Source organism: Octodon degus, unplaced genomic scaffold (genome assembly GCF_000260255.1).
Source record: "Octodon degus isolate 3935 unplaced genomic scaffold, OctDeg1.0 scaffold00007, whole genome shotgun sequence".
NCBI lineage: Eukaryota > Metazoa > Chordata > Mammalia > Rodentia > Octodontidae > Octodon > Octodon degus.
The window spans coordinates 10,834,533-10,850,042 of record NW_004524583.1 but is presented as its reverse complement, the minus strand read 5'-3'; the positions used below and the strand labels follow the sequence as shown (position 1 = coordinate 10,850,042).

Here is a 15,510-nt window from a genome sequence, read left to right as displayed (position 1 = left end):
ACACACAATTGAAAAAAAGAGATGAAACAAATTAAGCCTTTACTGTTCCTTTCCATAGACCAGCAAAAATGCACAGTACGGTTGTCCAAACCATCCTGCTTACGTACATAGATAAATCTCTGTCCCTGCTCCCTCTCCCGTCTTCTCTTCAACTCAGCAAGTCTTTCCTTTTGAATAAGTTCATTCCCTTTTCCCAGTATCTACTGTACCCTTCAGATTCCATTTTTCTCTTTCAGATTCTCACACTAAGGAGGTAGTATGACGTTTGCATATGCGGGTCTGATTTCTTTCACTTAAAAGTATGTTCTCTAGCTGCATCCATTTACTGACAAAAGACTCGTTTATCCTATTTTATAGCTGAATATTACTCCATTGTGTAAAAATAGTACATCATCTTTATCCATTGTTCAGTTGATGGACATCTGGGTTGTTTCCAGGATTTAACTATGACAAATTGCGCTGCTATAAACATGGGTGCATATATATCACTGTGGTATGAGGTTTTCAGTTCTTCTGCAAAAATATCCAGGAGGGGAATAGCTGGCTTGAATGGGACCTCCAATCCTACATTTTTAAGGAATCACCACACTGATTTACATAGTGGGTGTACCAATCTGCACTCCCACCAACAGTGCAGAAGGTTCTTTATTCCCCACAGCCTCTCCAGCACTTGTTATTGGCTGACTTCTTGATGTTAGCCATTCTTTCTGGGGTGAGATGGAATCTCAATGTTGTTTTCATTTGCATTTCTCAAATGGCCAATAATACTGAACATTTTTTCATATATTTGCTTGCCATTTATATTTCTTCCTCTGAGAAGTGTATAATCATCTCAGATGCCCATTTTTGGATTGGGTGTTTGAATTTGGGGGGGGATCTGTTTTTTTTTTAATTCTTTATATGTTCTAGACAGAAGGCCTTTGTTGGAGGGACAGTTGGCTATAATGTTTTCCCAGTTTGTGGGTTTTCTTTTTACTCTGTTGGGGATTTGCTTTGAAGTGCAGAAACTTTTCAAGAAGATGAGATCCCTGTAATCAATATAGTTTTTTTTTTTTTTTGCGGAACCAGGGATTGAACTCAGGCCCTTGTGCTTACCAGGCAAGTGCTTATTCTACTGAGCCATCTCCCCGGTCCCAATCAATATAGTTTTAATCAATGGTTTTTTGAATGGTTGAAAAAATTGTATGTAATCTTAACTAAGGACTGTACAAACATGAAGGGGTGGTGTCAAATGTCAGGCTTAAACTGTTTGAAGCATTATAAACCTTCGTTTCATAACTAGATTGTGTAAGGATGTTGGCTGTGATGAGACTCGCTGCATTATCTTTTTTTTTTTAATTATTTATTTATTTGTGTGGGTGTGTGTGTGTGTGTGGCCAGCTCAGCCCACCAAGGGGCGGGGCTGGCTGGCATGTGGTGCTGGGGATCGAACCGCGGTCCCTGTGCTTTGGTAAGCTTGTTCTAAGTAGATGCTTTAGACCACTGAGCCATCTCACCAGCCCTGCATTATGTTTTTCAATAGTGAACTTTATGAAACTGTCATCCCGTTCAGCAGGCACATGTTACAAGAGTATTGTGTTCAGTGTTAATGGGAGAATGTGTTCCTTCATTATATTTGGAGCTTTTGTGTTAATACTACTGATACTAAATTAAATATGCCTTGGTAAAAAAAAAGGACATTAGAAATTAGAAAGATATCCCAGTAAAAAAAGGGCATTAGAAATTAGAAAGATATCCTGTTTATGGCTAGGCAGAACCAATATAAGTTAAAATGGCCATACTTCCAAAATTGATGTACAGATTTAATGCAGTCCCAGTCAAAATAGCAATAGCATTTCTCACAAAACTAGAGAACTATCCTAAGCTTCATGTGGAACTAGAGGAGACCCACCATAGCAAGAGCAATCCTGAGTAATACAGCAAAGTAGAAGGCATCACAATCTTGTACTTAAAATTATGTTCCAAAGTGTTGACAGTGATTAAAAAAAAAAGCATGATACTGACCCAAAAGCAGATGTGGATCAATAGAGCAGAATGGTGGAAGTGAGTAAAAACCCCAAGCTTATTCAATTATTTGCTCTTTGATAAAGGAAAAAAAAAACATACTGTGGAGGAAAGATAGCCTCTTTAACAAACAAATGTTGCTCGGAAAATTGTCCACTTTCAGGCAAAAAATAGAATCTAGACTCATGTCTTTGTGTGCTAAACTAAACTCAATATGGTTCAAGGAATTAAATGTTAAAATAGAACATTTAACCTACTAGAAAATAAAATAGGTAAAATTCTTGAAGGCACAGACACAGGGTGGAAAAAAATTTTGCTAGCTGTTCTTCAGATAGAGGAGCAATATCTTGAATATGTTAAAAAAAAAAAAAAAACTAAAAAAGAGAGACCTCCTCTCAAATAAAAGACCCAATCAAGAAATGGACAAGTGAAATGAATAGTTACTTCACTGAAGAAGTACAGATGGTTAATAAATACATGAAAAATGTTCAACATTGCTGGATATTAGAGAAATCTGAATCAGAATAATACTGAGATTCCATCTCACCCCAGAAATAGTGGCCATCTCCAAGGAATCAAATAATAGTAACACAAAGGAACTCTTTTGTGTTGTTGGTGGGAATGCAAACTAGTACAACAACTGTGGAAATCCGTTTGGAGAGTCTTCAAAACAACTAACACTGTAAATTCCATTTGATACATCTGGAGAGGGAATGGCGGCGGGGGGGTATGAGGATGAAGAGGAGGAAGTAAGATATTGGGGGCAGGCACCAGCACCCCACCAGGAGTGTAAACATTATGGACTGCAAAGTTTTACTAGTAAACATTTTTTTCTAAAAAATTAAAAAATATTTAAACCAGCATCCCTTAGTAGTCCCTGAGGGACTACAGGGAAGGCACATGGTCAACTTGGTCCAGGTTTAGAAGGATTCGAGAGGAAAAGTAAAGTTTAGAATGAGGCCTAACATATGGAGACCCTGGGAGTAAGCTGTGGTGCCGGGGAAGGAAGTGCCGTGAAGTACAGGGATGTGGTGTTTTTCTGTTATGGGGAACAACTTAGTGTGTTTGGAAAACAGACCTTCCATTTAAGGTGGAAAAATTGGAGGCTATTTTGTATGTTGTGGGGAGCCCACAGAGAACCTAAAGCAGTGAATGACATTATTGGATTTGTTTCCCAGGAGGATTGCACTGGCAGTTGGTGTAGAGTAGGAGAGCTCCGTGGCAGGGAGGTCGGCAGTTGGCAGTTGAGCAGTCACGAGAGACAGTGCGGCAGGAACCAAGGCAGTGTTCCAAACTGCAGGCGTTCCCAGACTGCTCTGTGCAGCCTTTGGTATTCACATCCACTCATGTTATTATTAACTTTAAAAAAAATCTTTTATACTTTAATACACTTATTTTTAAAAAGAAACTTTATCAATGATGTTATAGCCTGTGATAGCTATTTTAGAGATGGCACAGTCCCAAGTTATAACCAGGGTTTGCAAAAGAAGCAGAGTCATGGGTATTTAAAGGGTCACAGAGCTGAGGTTAGACACGGGAAGGATCCTTCATGTAAACATTGAGTTTGCTTAGAACAATGAGGCTATTAGTTGTGGACAGAAAACCGAGTGCCGGGGACTTGATCAGTGTGTGCTCAGTCAATGGCTAGCGACAAGAATGAGGAAGAGAATCGGTGTAGCTGGATTTCAGAAGAAATGTTCTGTAACCAATTTGGAGGAGTGACAGTCTAGAGAAATTGGAAGGAGTGAGGCAGGAGCATTGTCTTGTGAACCTGGCTTCTGGTTTTAAAGAATGAGCAGTTTCTACTTGAAAGAACTGCAAGAGGAACGAATCCATGGGGGAAGCCAAGACTTAAGAGGAGACCACACGCTGTGAGTCTCCCTGGGAGCCATGGGATTGTGAACAGAAAGCCTCGTTGGACTCACTAACTAGGCTAGATCTCCTCACGTGTGCATGCCAGTGATTGCTGACAAAGAGAAAAATGACAGTGAAATATTTTTGAATAATGAGATCTTGTATGAAAAGGGTGTTAACAAAGGCTGCGTGTCATCAGTGATACGCTGAAATCTTTCTGCTCCCAAACTTTTACCCAGTATAATAGAGAGTTACATCACTGCATTTAGGGGATTGCTTTCGTACCCTATTGTAATTCCTCCATTGTCTCTTGGGGAATAGCTTTTTTGCATAATTTTATGGTAGTTATTCTAGGAATTACAGCACAAGTCCTTAACTTATCACTGGTCAGAGTTAATATTGCTTTACTTCATATAAAATGTGAGACCCGTACAGCCAGGAGAATCCATTTGTCCCCTCCCATCTTTTCTGCTATCAATGTCTTGTATTTTAAAACTACCCAATTTGTATATCCCACAGTACAGTTTGTCATTTCACTTTTTTTTTTAAAAGTGAATTTAGGACACGGTCTACAGGGTGTATAGGGTCTCACTACATAGATCCGACTTGTAGTGATTCTCCTATTTTCAGCCTCCCAAGTGCTGGGATTACAGGCACACGCCACCACTTCCAGTCTCAGTCACTGTCTCAGCGCAACCCAGGGGCGGGGCTGGCACAGCATGCTAGGGATCCAACCCTGGCCACTGCGGACTCAGCAGGCACATTAGTCCACTGAGCTATCTGGCTGGCCCTATCATTTCACTTTATTTTATTTATTTATTTATTTATTTATTTATTCATTGTGTGTGTGTGTGTGTGTGTGTGTGTGTGTGTGGCCAGCTCAGCCCACCTGGGGGCGGGGCTGGCTGGCATGTGGGCTGGGGGATTGAACCGCGGTCCCTGTGCTTTGCCAAGCTTGTTCCAAGTAGGTGCTTTAGACCACTGAGCCATCTCTCCAGCCCCTCATTTCACTTTAAATAGAGAAATTTTACCATTTCTGTTGTTGGGCCAAGTTTCCATCAGGTATCATTTCCTTTAGCCTGAAGAACCTGCCTTAGTGTTTTACGTAGCTTACCAAGAACAACTTTCTGTTTGGCTTATCTGAACATCTTTTCCCTTCATCCCCATCTTTTTGCACTTGGTCTTAACTAAAAGGCCAAAAAGTATATCCTCCTTTTTTTTTTTTTTTTTTTTTTTGTGGAACCGAGGATTGAACTTAGATCCTTGCGTTTGCCAGTCAAGCGCTTATCCTACTGAGCCATCTCCCTAGCCCCTATATCCTCATTTTTGAAGGGTATTTTCTTGGGATAGAATTCCAGACTGAGAATTTTTTCTTTGAGAACCTTGAAAAATGCCATTCCTTTGCCCTTGGCTCTTCATTGCATCTGATAATTATTATCCTAAATGTAAGTTTTTTGTTTTCTTTTTTTCTGGCTGCTTTGAAAATTTCCTGTTTGTCTTTGGTCTTCCGCAGTTTGACTATGATGTGCCTCAGTATAATTTTATTTGTTCTGTTGGAATTTGCTGAGATTTTTAGATCTGCAGGCTAGTATTTTTCAACAGATTTAGGCATTATTTCTTTTTGTTGTTGTTTGTTTGAGAAAAGGTTTCATTGTGTAGTTCAAGCTGGTTTTGAACTCACTGTCTAGCTCAAGCTGGGCCTCAAATTCATAGTGATCCTCCTTCCTCAGCCTCCTAAATAGCTGGCCCATTATGTCTTAAAATAGTTTTTCTGGCCTATATTTTGTTTCCTTGTTCCTGGACTCTTAATTTCACAAATATTAGACTGTTTGGTATTATTGCATACATTCCTGCTTTTTTTTTTCCTCTCTGATACATTGTAAATTGTGTGTCTTTTTATCTTTTTTCCCCTTCACATTGGATATTTTTTGTTAATCTGTCGTTATATATGCTGTTTATTTCTTTTGCTATCTTCAAATTACTCATAAACATACTAATTTAAAATTTTATTTCATGTATATGCTTAAGTTCTAAATTTCTTTCTTTTTTGATTTTTTGTTTCTCGCCTAGATTTTCCATCTGTTCATTTATTATGACTATCATTTCTTTTAAGTCCTTATATATTTCTAATAGGTTCTTTAAAGTCTTTGATTTTAATTCTAACATTTGGGCTATTTTGAAGTCAGTTTTTGTCTGTTTTTTTACTTTTACTATGGGTCATATTTTTTTGCTTCATATGTCTAGTGATTTTTGTTTATAAATAAGACATTGTGGGTGATACATTATAGAAACTGGATTATGTTACTTTTCCTTCCTACAAAAACTTCAATATGGGGGCAGAGAGATGGCTCAGTAGAATAAGCACTTCCCTGGCAAGCACAAGGGCCTGAGTTCAATCCCCAGCTCCGCAAAAACAACAAACAAACAAACTTCAATGTGCATGGGCAGTGGGAGTAGGGATAGTACTAGAGATTGAACCCAGGGCCTTTACGCTGAACTACATCTCTGACCTATTTAAAATTTTGAGACAGGGTCTTGCTAAGTTACTAAATTGCCCAGGCAGGACTTGAAATTGCAGTTCTCCTTTCCAGCTTCCCAGAGTGTTGAGATCACAGGCATGTGCCACCATGCTTGGCTAAAAGTGTTGATTTTTTTTTTTTTTTTTAAGTTGCTAAATTATTTGGAGATCATTTGAATTTATGGAAGCTTGGTTTAGGCTTTGTTAGATCAGGCTTACTTTAATTTTACCTTTAGTCCTAGAGCAAATCTCAGTTCTGGGACATGGTCTTTGCATTCAGTACATGTACCAGTACCTCTAATTTGATGGAGTTGGGACTTTAAACTCTATTTAATGTTTTTTGTTTGTTTGTTTTTTGGATTTTATTTGAGACAGGGTATTAGTACATAGTATAGGCTGGCCTTGAACTTGTTAAAGCCCAGGCTGAAATCCAACTCACAGCGATCCTCCTGCCTCAGCCTCCCAAGTGCTAGGATTACAGGTAATGCACCACTGTGCCTGGCACCAAATTCTGTTTCCCCAGAGGTGAGCAGCAGTTCTCTTCTCCACTCAAGTTTTGCTGTTTATTCAGGAGCTTTTTACTGGGTTCCTTGCAGTCTTCTACATGCATATGTAGTACAAGGGTTGACTAAGGATTTTAGGCGACTTTTTAGTGCTGGTTTGTGGCCTCCCCCTTTTTAGGATTTCTCTTTCTGTGTTTCTAGTCACAATGGCAACCTGAAACTTCTGTCCTCAAGCCAGTAAAACATGCTTTCTGCTTGAATTCCAGCAGCCCAGTGGCTGCCCAGAGAGTGCCCTCAGGGGGACAATTCATTTAAACACAGGTTTTTTACTAAGTGCATTTCTTTTCTTTCAGGGATCAAATTCCCTTCAGTTTCTGCCTGCTTTGTTTGTGTTCCAGTGCCTTCACAGCTATTTCATGTATCTTGTCCAGAGTTATCATTATCTGTGTCAAAGTTGAATACAAACTGGTCTCCCATTACAGGCCAGTTGCTGTTGGGTTGTTTCAAAATACACTCTGATCTTTTTCAAGTAGTATTATCAGTGAAAAAGAATGAGTATGGTTGTGTGTTGCTGACGGATTGTGAGGTTAGTGACAAGGAGAGTCAGGGGCATCAGTTATAAGATGTAGTACACTTGGAGGTCATGATCAGAAACACGAGCACACAAGAGGGCCAAAGACCAGGAAAGAGGCTCTGCAGGGAGGAGCTGCAGGTGCTGTGTCACGCACTCTTTTTTTTTTTTTCTTTTATTTATTTTTTCTTTTTTTCTTTTTTTCTTTTTTTATTTTTCAACAAATAATACACTGCATATATTCTTCTTAGTGGTTAATTGCTGTACAAGATGCGGACTTGTGATCCTATTTACAAACACCATTAGAACAAATCATTCTATTCATTAACAGAATGTAACTATATATCTATCCCAACCACTTTGAATACACAGATACAAAATGGACATTCATCTGTATGCCCCATTTTTTCTAAGTTCCATTATTGAATATTATAGGTGTGTAAACTCAGCAAAATATTCTAAAAGAGTCCAGTAGCCCATATTAGCTTTGGGTCTTCTGTTTAACTGGCAATGTCAGAAATTATTGACCTGAGTCCCCCACAGCTCAACTTAACAGCATGGCTTTATTTCTTATAATTTCGTCTTCATACTTTTCTGCTGGATGGTTAAGACCAAGGTAAAGCAGGACCTATGCAACAAGAGTTGTAGCTTTTTGGTCTGAGAAGGTCAGTGAAATGCCCTCAGGATTTGTCCTGAGATCCTGTACCTCAGATTGTAGAACCTTTGTTAGTGTCAGCTATGTGGATGAGTCACGGCCAATGCTTGGCCTATGTGCTCTCTGTGAAAGCCTGAGAGAGTGTCTTCTCCCCATGTGACTCTCCTTAGGCCCACTCTATGTCATCGATCACTTTCCTCTTTGGCCCCATAATCTTGATCAGAAAATTTGGGACACTACCGAGGTACATGACGTTACAGTACAAGTTCTCATATGTCCTGAGTCTTAATTGACCTTAGAAGGCTAGGGCCAAAATGTTGGCTTTCCTTGTATCCCTCCTTTTTCTCTAATTTTGGTCTGCAAACTTAGGTTGTTAACTATCCAGAAGACAAGCTTATTGTTATTATCATACGATTTGGGCTGTTAATCTTAACCTCACTATCTGTCTGCATTTCAAACATCTTAGGCATAATAAGGAACAGGTATTTTTCATCAAGTATTGATATGTTGAACTTTAAGTCCCTACAGAATATGATAAAAAAAATTTAAAAATTAGATTATATTTTAAAAAATAGGATAAAGAATTCTATGCTTCTCATGTTTGCACATAAGTCCAAAAATCTCACCATACACAACCTTGAAGCAGGACAGTCCCACAATATTCCTTGTCATGCACTCTTGAGAAGCCACTTTAAGGAGTCAAGTCTTCTAGAGTTAGGGAGATTGGCGCACGCTGAGTGAAGCGCAGGAGGTCTGCCTATGCAAACGCATGTTAAGGAGGAAGATTTATAAATAAGTGACTATACCTGGGCTGTGCCTTTTGGGACAGGCCATTGTCACCTGGAAGTGATGGAGAAGCTGACTCTGAACCTTTCTTGCTTGAGCAGGACTGGAAGGAGAGCTAGAAGTTAGTGCTGTGGGCTTGCACCAGCAGGCTAGAAAAGAGGTGCAGCATGTGCTGGCGCTGGGCTGTGAGAAAGTTTTTACCCAAATCAGAAGATCAAGAAAAATAGAGTCAGTTTTTCATAAACTAAATTAATTCAATTTAAAGAACTATTTCTTATCCTGGTTCATGTGCTTTGTAATTTGCAAGATTAGAAAAGTACATTCTTTAATTAAATAGTAATGAGATGAAAAAGAGATTTTTAGAAAAGGTCCTTAACAAAATTAAAAGTTGTTAACTGCATCTGTCCCCCTCCCAAATTAAAATTTGGTTTTTTATTTTTATTTTTTCATTATTTTTTTGCAGAACTGGGGATTGAACTCAGACCCTTGTGCTTGCCAGGCAAGTGCTTATTCTATTGAGCCATCTCCCTGGACCCATTTTTTGAAATATTGATAGTCCAGAGGACCTAGAAGTTTGAGAAACAGTTTGAGAAGTATATAAAGAAATTTTTTAAAGATCACGTGGCCACTTTTGCAGTGGTGTGTAGTGAGGACACTGAGATGGGCGGCAACTTGCCAGCCCGGAACTTGCCCTGGTGTTTGCTCCCTGGGCTCTCCACTGAAGCAGTTGAGATCTGCAGTGTGAGACCTGCTATGTCCCTGGGCCCACCATAGCATGCCGCGGAGTGGAGAATGGAACTGAGCGTTCCTCTGCCATCACACGTGATGCGGGCCACTGGCCTGCGCATTAGTAGTTCTTTCAAGCATCCCCCACTTCTTTCCATGGTTACCCCTGAGGAGTCTTGTGAGAGATCAGGTTTCCTCAAACATCAGGGTTACAGTGTGCTGCTGCTGCTGCTGCTGTTCGCAGCTTGCTCCAAGTTCTTCCACTCTGGCTTTGGTTGAGCTAGCAAGTCTAGACTGTGCTTATACAAAAGCGTGGAGTCACAGGTGCCGGGAGGGATTGCTCCTCAGAGTGTGGGGAATTTACATCCTCAATATCATGCACATTTCTGGCTATACACATGCTGGATTAATTTTAACAAATGGAAAAGAGTTAAGAGAATGACAAAAATGTACAGGTTTTGATTTATGATGAAAGTTGAAAAGAATGTTTATGTTGGCCAAGTGGCAAAAAATCTGGGGGAATAGAGCGTGTCTTTGTGAGTGTCTGGAAGGTATGTGGACCCGAGAAAGAGAAGGGAGCACTGATTTAGGAGGAGCCAAGGGAACCGAGATTGACAGGATGCTTCCCAAGATAAGGAAACCCAGGGTGAATTGTAAGGATGATTTCCAGAACTGAACTCTCCTCCTTTTAGTTCGTCTTTCCCAAAACAGCTGGCAGCCCTCTCGCGTGAGTCACTTGGAGTGGGCAGCTTGATGACTGTACTGACATATGGGGTCAGGTATTTTTATTATAGGGCACGTGCAGACATTTGGAAACTGTGACACCACCAGCGTGACTGTCTTGAGCATCATATTTATGCCTCTGAGCAACGAAGCTGTAGTTTCCTCCTCTTGATTTAGATAACTTTAAAGGATTTCTTTCTGTCTAGGGAAGCTAGGAGAGATAAGATTTAGATCTCTGGAATGAAACATGTCCAAGGCAGTCCCCTTACAGTGTTTGACTACCAAAACTTTTACGTTTTCTCATTCCAAAGTCTTACAATAACTTTATTGCTATAATTATATCTGATGATAATATAATGACCACTATTACCATCATTGATTAAATGCCTGCTCTGTGTCAGGAAGTGTCTCCAGGGTTTACAGTAGACCTGCAAGGGATGCATTATTGTCTCGTTTACAAGAGGAAAAAGGAGACTTAATATAGTTGTAATCGGCCCAAGAAGACACAACCAGAAAGTGACAGTTCCAGAATTTGAACCCAGAACTCTTTCTTGCTCTCTCTCACTCTTCTTTCCTCCACACCCTTGTAGCTTTCCCCCCAACTTCCTTCTGTAAATCTGCTTCTTCGCCCCTAGTTTAGTCCTTCATTCTTCAGTTGCCCTCCACTGTGGTGTGAAACAGCCACCTCATGGCATGCAGGAGACAACAGCTACCTTCCAAGGGTAGAGATTTATGCTGTGCTCTCCGACACATTTTGGCCCAGCGTTCAAGTTGTTAGTTTATTTTTGGCATCACTGTCTAACCCTGCCTCTTCCCTTAGCACTTCTGCAGCGTAGGTCTCAACGTACCTCACCGGCAAGGTCAGGATACCCCAAGCTACCGCCTGTTCTTCCCCACTAACTCATTTAGACCATCAGTAGACACATCTGACTTTGTTCCTAGAAAATAAATAAAAGAGATGGTCCTTTCAGTGTGATTCCCTAACTTCTCTAATATCAGGCTAGTGGCCTCAACCCAGTCTCTGGTTCTCAGGTACTTTGTTCCAGTCTACAATGACTCTTTCTGTGGCCACTGTGTCCTTCCAAACCCATTGTAGCTGGCACATATCTGGCTGCCGGGAAGTCGTATGTCAGCTGCTTCATTGCAAAGCTCTGCCGTCATACTGGCCTGGGTTTAAATCCTTGCTGCACTGTTCTCAGATGGCTTGATCTTAAGTGAGCCTCAGTTTTCTCATCTGTCGACTTGGTGTATAGTAGTGCCTGCTTTTATCAGGTCATGAGGTTCAGCAAAGTAAGTTAACTAAAGCTTTGGTATATAGCTTTAGAGGTCAGGTGGCTATTACCATTGTCGTTATTAGCTATGAATTAGTTGACATAGTCCTTTGCATTTCCTGGATTGGCTGATTCACCATTAATCAGTCTTTATGTTTGTAATTTTGTCATTTCTCTCTATAGCCTTATCATCTCTTTGTTTTTAGTCCTGTCTCCTTCAGATCCTCTCAAGTGGACGATAAATGTTTCATGTTATTCTGTCTCTATCTCTGTCTCCCAGTCCCTTTTTGACTAGGCAGTCATACACAGCATTCAATATACTATAATTCGTAGACACACAGAATGACCAAATTGTACAACGGTGAGGAATCCCTTTTACCATGAAGAGAAACGCAGCATCATGAAGCTACTTAGTGGTAGCTTCAGGACTAGAAACCAGGTTTCCTGGAGTTCTTTCTACCACATTGTTTTCCTTCCCAAAATTTTATAGACGCACACGTACACCACTGAAATGTCATCCACAGTAAGGTGTTCTACCTGATGGCACGTTTTCACATCGCTTGTAGTCACGGCAGGGATCTTGAGACCTGATGCTTTGGCGTGTTTTCTGGTCCTCAGCCTCTTAGGATCACTCCCCATTGAGTGGGGAAAGTCTCAGCTTTTCAACATAGTTCTTCACGGAGCAGATACGTGCATGCACAGTCCTCATGATCGTAATCGCCTCCCTGCCAAGCCTTCCTTTTTTTCTCTTCTGTTAACATAAACATCATGTATTTAGTTTCTTTCTTGTTTGGCTCAACCTTGCTTTTGAGTGCTGGAGATGGAGCCCAGCACCTTGCACTTGCTACGCAAGTACTCTGCCACTGAGCTACATCCCCAGCCCATTGGTTCAATCATTTTATTTTATTTTTCAATCATTTTATTAAAAATAGAAAAAACAAATTCAGTTAACAGCGGAACCTCATTACCTAGATTTAACTACTACTAACCTTTCTCCGCATTCTCTTAAATTATTCTTTTTTATAAAATATTTAGAAATATAATAGTTACATTTTATGTATGATTCTTGCTGATTTATTTTGTAAAAATCACAGACATCATGACATTAAATATATTAGGATATATCTCAAAAAAAGGATATTTTCCTGGAAAACCATAGTGGCACACTTACCAGTAAGAATAATTCTCTAATAGCATCTGTTACCCAGCCCATATACATTTTCCCCATTTCTCTCTAGAATGTCTTTTATAGGTATTTTTTCCAACCAAAATCAAATGAACCCTACACCATTACATTTATTTCTCTGAAATATCTTTAAAACTTTTTAAATCATTTATTTATTTGGTACAGGGTCTGGCTACGCAGCTCAGACTCATTGATCCTCCTGTCTCAGCCTCCCCAGGGCTAGAATTACAGGTGTGCACCACCACGTTCTGTTTTGGGGCTGGCACAGCACCCCTGGGGTTCTGGGGTGGCACGGCATGCAGTACCAGGCACCAAACCCAAGTCCTTGCACTTGCCAGGCAGGCACTTAGACCACTAAGCTCTCTCTCCAGCCCCTGAAATCTCTTTTAATGTAATTTAGAATAGTTCATTTTTCCCCTACCCCTGTCTTTGTCATGGAATCGACTTTATGAAAAGATCAGGCCAGTTCTGTAAAGTTTCCCGCATTCTGAATTAGTCTGATGTTTTTGTTCCTGGGGTCACTGAGCTTATTTCACTCTACCTGATTTCCAGTATGAAAGTCAGATTGGAAGACTTGATTAGATTCTAATGGGACAATTTTTTTTTTTTTTTTTTTTTTTTTTTGCGGGGGAGCAGGATTTTTCCCTGGGCGATGCTGTGCCTTCCAAGTGGTGGCACATCGAGTCCCTCATTGATGCCGCTAAGTGTGACGGTTGAGCTGGGGTGGTGATGGATACCTCCATTGCTGAGAAACATTCCTTCCCTTGTAGCTTGTTGTGGGTGGGGCAGTGCTTTGGCACCATGAGAATGCACCGGGAGCAGCCATTCATGAGCAATCCATTTTCTTTCTTAAGATAGAATTTGTATTGTGATGTGTCAAGAAAGCCAGGTTTACTTGCTGGGGATCAGTTGACAGCTCTGTTGGTCCATTTCCTTCCTCGCCCCCCAGTCCACTGTGGGAACACCTGGGTCTGTGATGAATTAGCTGCCAGACGCAAGGCTTAGCCAGCAGGAACTGGCAGAGACGGAGCAGGGCATTGTCTACGGGATGTAGGACCAAGCACCAGCCCCTGCAGCATGCGCACGTATACCAGGTGTCTGTCCTCTTCTCATAAACAACAACTGTTTGGGGTCTTGTTTCAGACTACTGCGGAAAGGAAAGAAGTTTGCTTTTCGAGAGCTGTAGAAGGTGCAGGATGGACAGATGGGAAGTTTGCACCGGGTCTTTCTTAACTAACTGGCTGACTTTCTGTTGGGAGTTTGAATGCATGCCTGGACGGACTTTTTGAAACAGGATGCCATTTGAATTCAAAAACTGCCTGGCTGATTCATGTTTTGGAGTTGGGGGTGGGGTTTCTCCTCGACTTCTGAGAGTGTGTGAGAAGTTTCTAAACTGAAAAGGCTCCTTTTTTGGCACTGCAGCATCTTTCCTGTGTCGGCATCTTAAGAATCTGGGGAAACCATATAAAGATCAGAAACAAGTCTGGCCAGAAAGGCTCCCTCTGACACGGTCATTCCAGCTTGTTGAGACCTAGCCCATTCGGATGAGACCATATAAAGAGGCCATTTCCTGAATTTCCCGCTCTCTGCTGCTCACAGGCTCCTTTCTGTAGAAAGCTGGTATTTCAGGACTGCAGCTATCAGTCACGTGATCCAACCCTTTACTCACAGTCATTCCTGCCCCCTGTTTTATTTTTGGAGTGAGCACATTTTTGCTTCTCTTCAGGAGCTATGCAGGGTCCTGCCCCCTCTGACCATCTGAGGCAGCCCCTGCAGGCTGTGCTCCTTTCCCACACTCCAGACGTGACTCGGCTTTGAGACAGCACGAAGGGGCACACTGCCTGAGGGCTACCGTCACCTGTTCCTATTTCTGTCCCTGTTGAGGTCGCGTATTTTAAGAGTCTTTTTAAAAAACAAGTTTGGGTAATGTTACCTGGCAGTAAGTCAGCCAAAATTGGAGATCGTTTTTCCGGCTGATCTCTTGGGACTCTGCCTCTGGATTTCAAAAGCAGAGTAATTCAAGAAATAAACCAGAACTTTGAATTCTAGGATCAGTCCTTCTCTTCCTTCTGGTGCTTGATGTCACCTGAGTTCTTTCTCACCCAGTTTTCTTTCCCCTCTCTTCCATAACACAGAGATAGCAAATTGATTTATTGCAGTGAACTCACTGAAACAATTTGGTAGCATCTTCCAGTGGGCTTGAGCAGAGAGGTTCTGGAGTTGATGGGCTTCAGAGGAAAAAAATGCTACCACTGCTTCACTCTGCTTAAAGATTGTGTATTTGATTTCAGGGAAGGAGCAAGAGTGAATTCTTTTCCTTGAAACGAGTGGGCCATTATATGGAGAGCTTGGGCACAAGGAGTTCCAGAACAAATAAATCATGCTTTTGTGTCTCCTCTAGCCCCACTGAGACCTGATGGGTGGGAAAGGGAAAGACCCCTGGCCCAGACAGAGAGCCCTGTGACTCATGGGTTTGACATCTCTCTGGTCCAGGCAGGGACCAGAGCTCTGACGGTTGCACCCGTGAGGGTGCTCAGACCTCCACATGTCCCTAGCATCTGGTCTGCCATCATCCCCTGGGAAGGGAAAGCCCAGCAGTTCAGGCTGCTAGTCCTGGAAGGACAGCAGTGGTGGTGTGGCCTATGTGTGTGTCCTGTGTTTCAGACCTCTGTGGAGAGAGAGAGAGAGAGAGAGAGAGAGAGAGAGAGAGAGA

General features: G+C 41.3%; 1 protein-coding gene across 3 annotated transcripts in view; it reads left to right on the top strand.

Moving 5' to 3' along the window:
• Ift43 (intraflagellar transport 43) overlaps positions 1–15,510 on the top strand; it is a 98,578-nt gene that overhangs the window by 22,018 nt on the left and 61,050 nt on the right. The window lies entirely within an intron of this gene.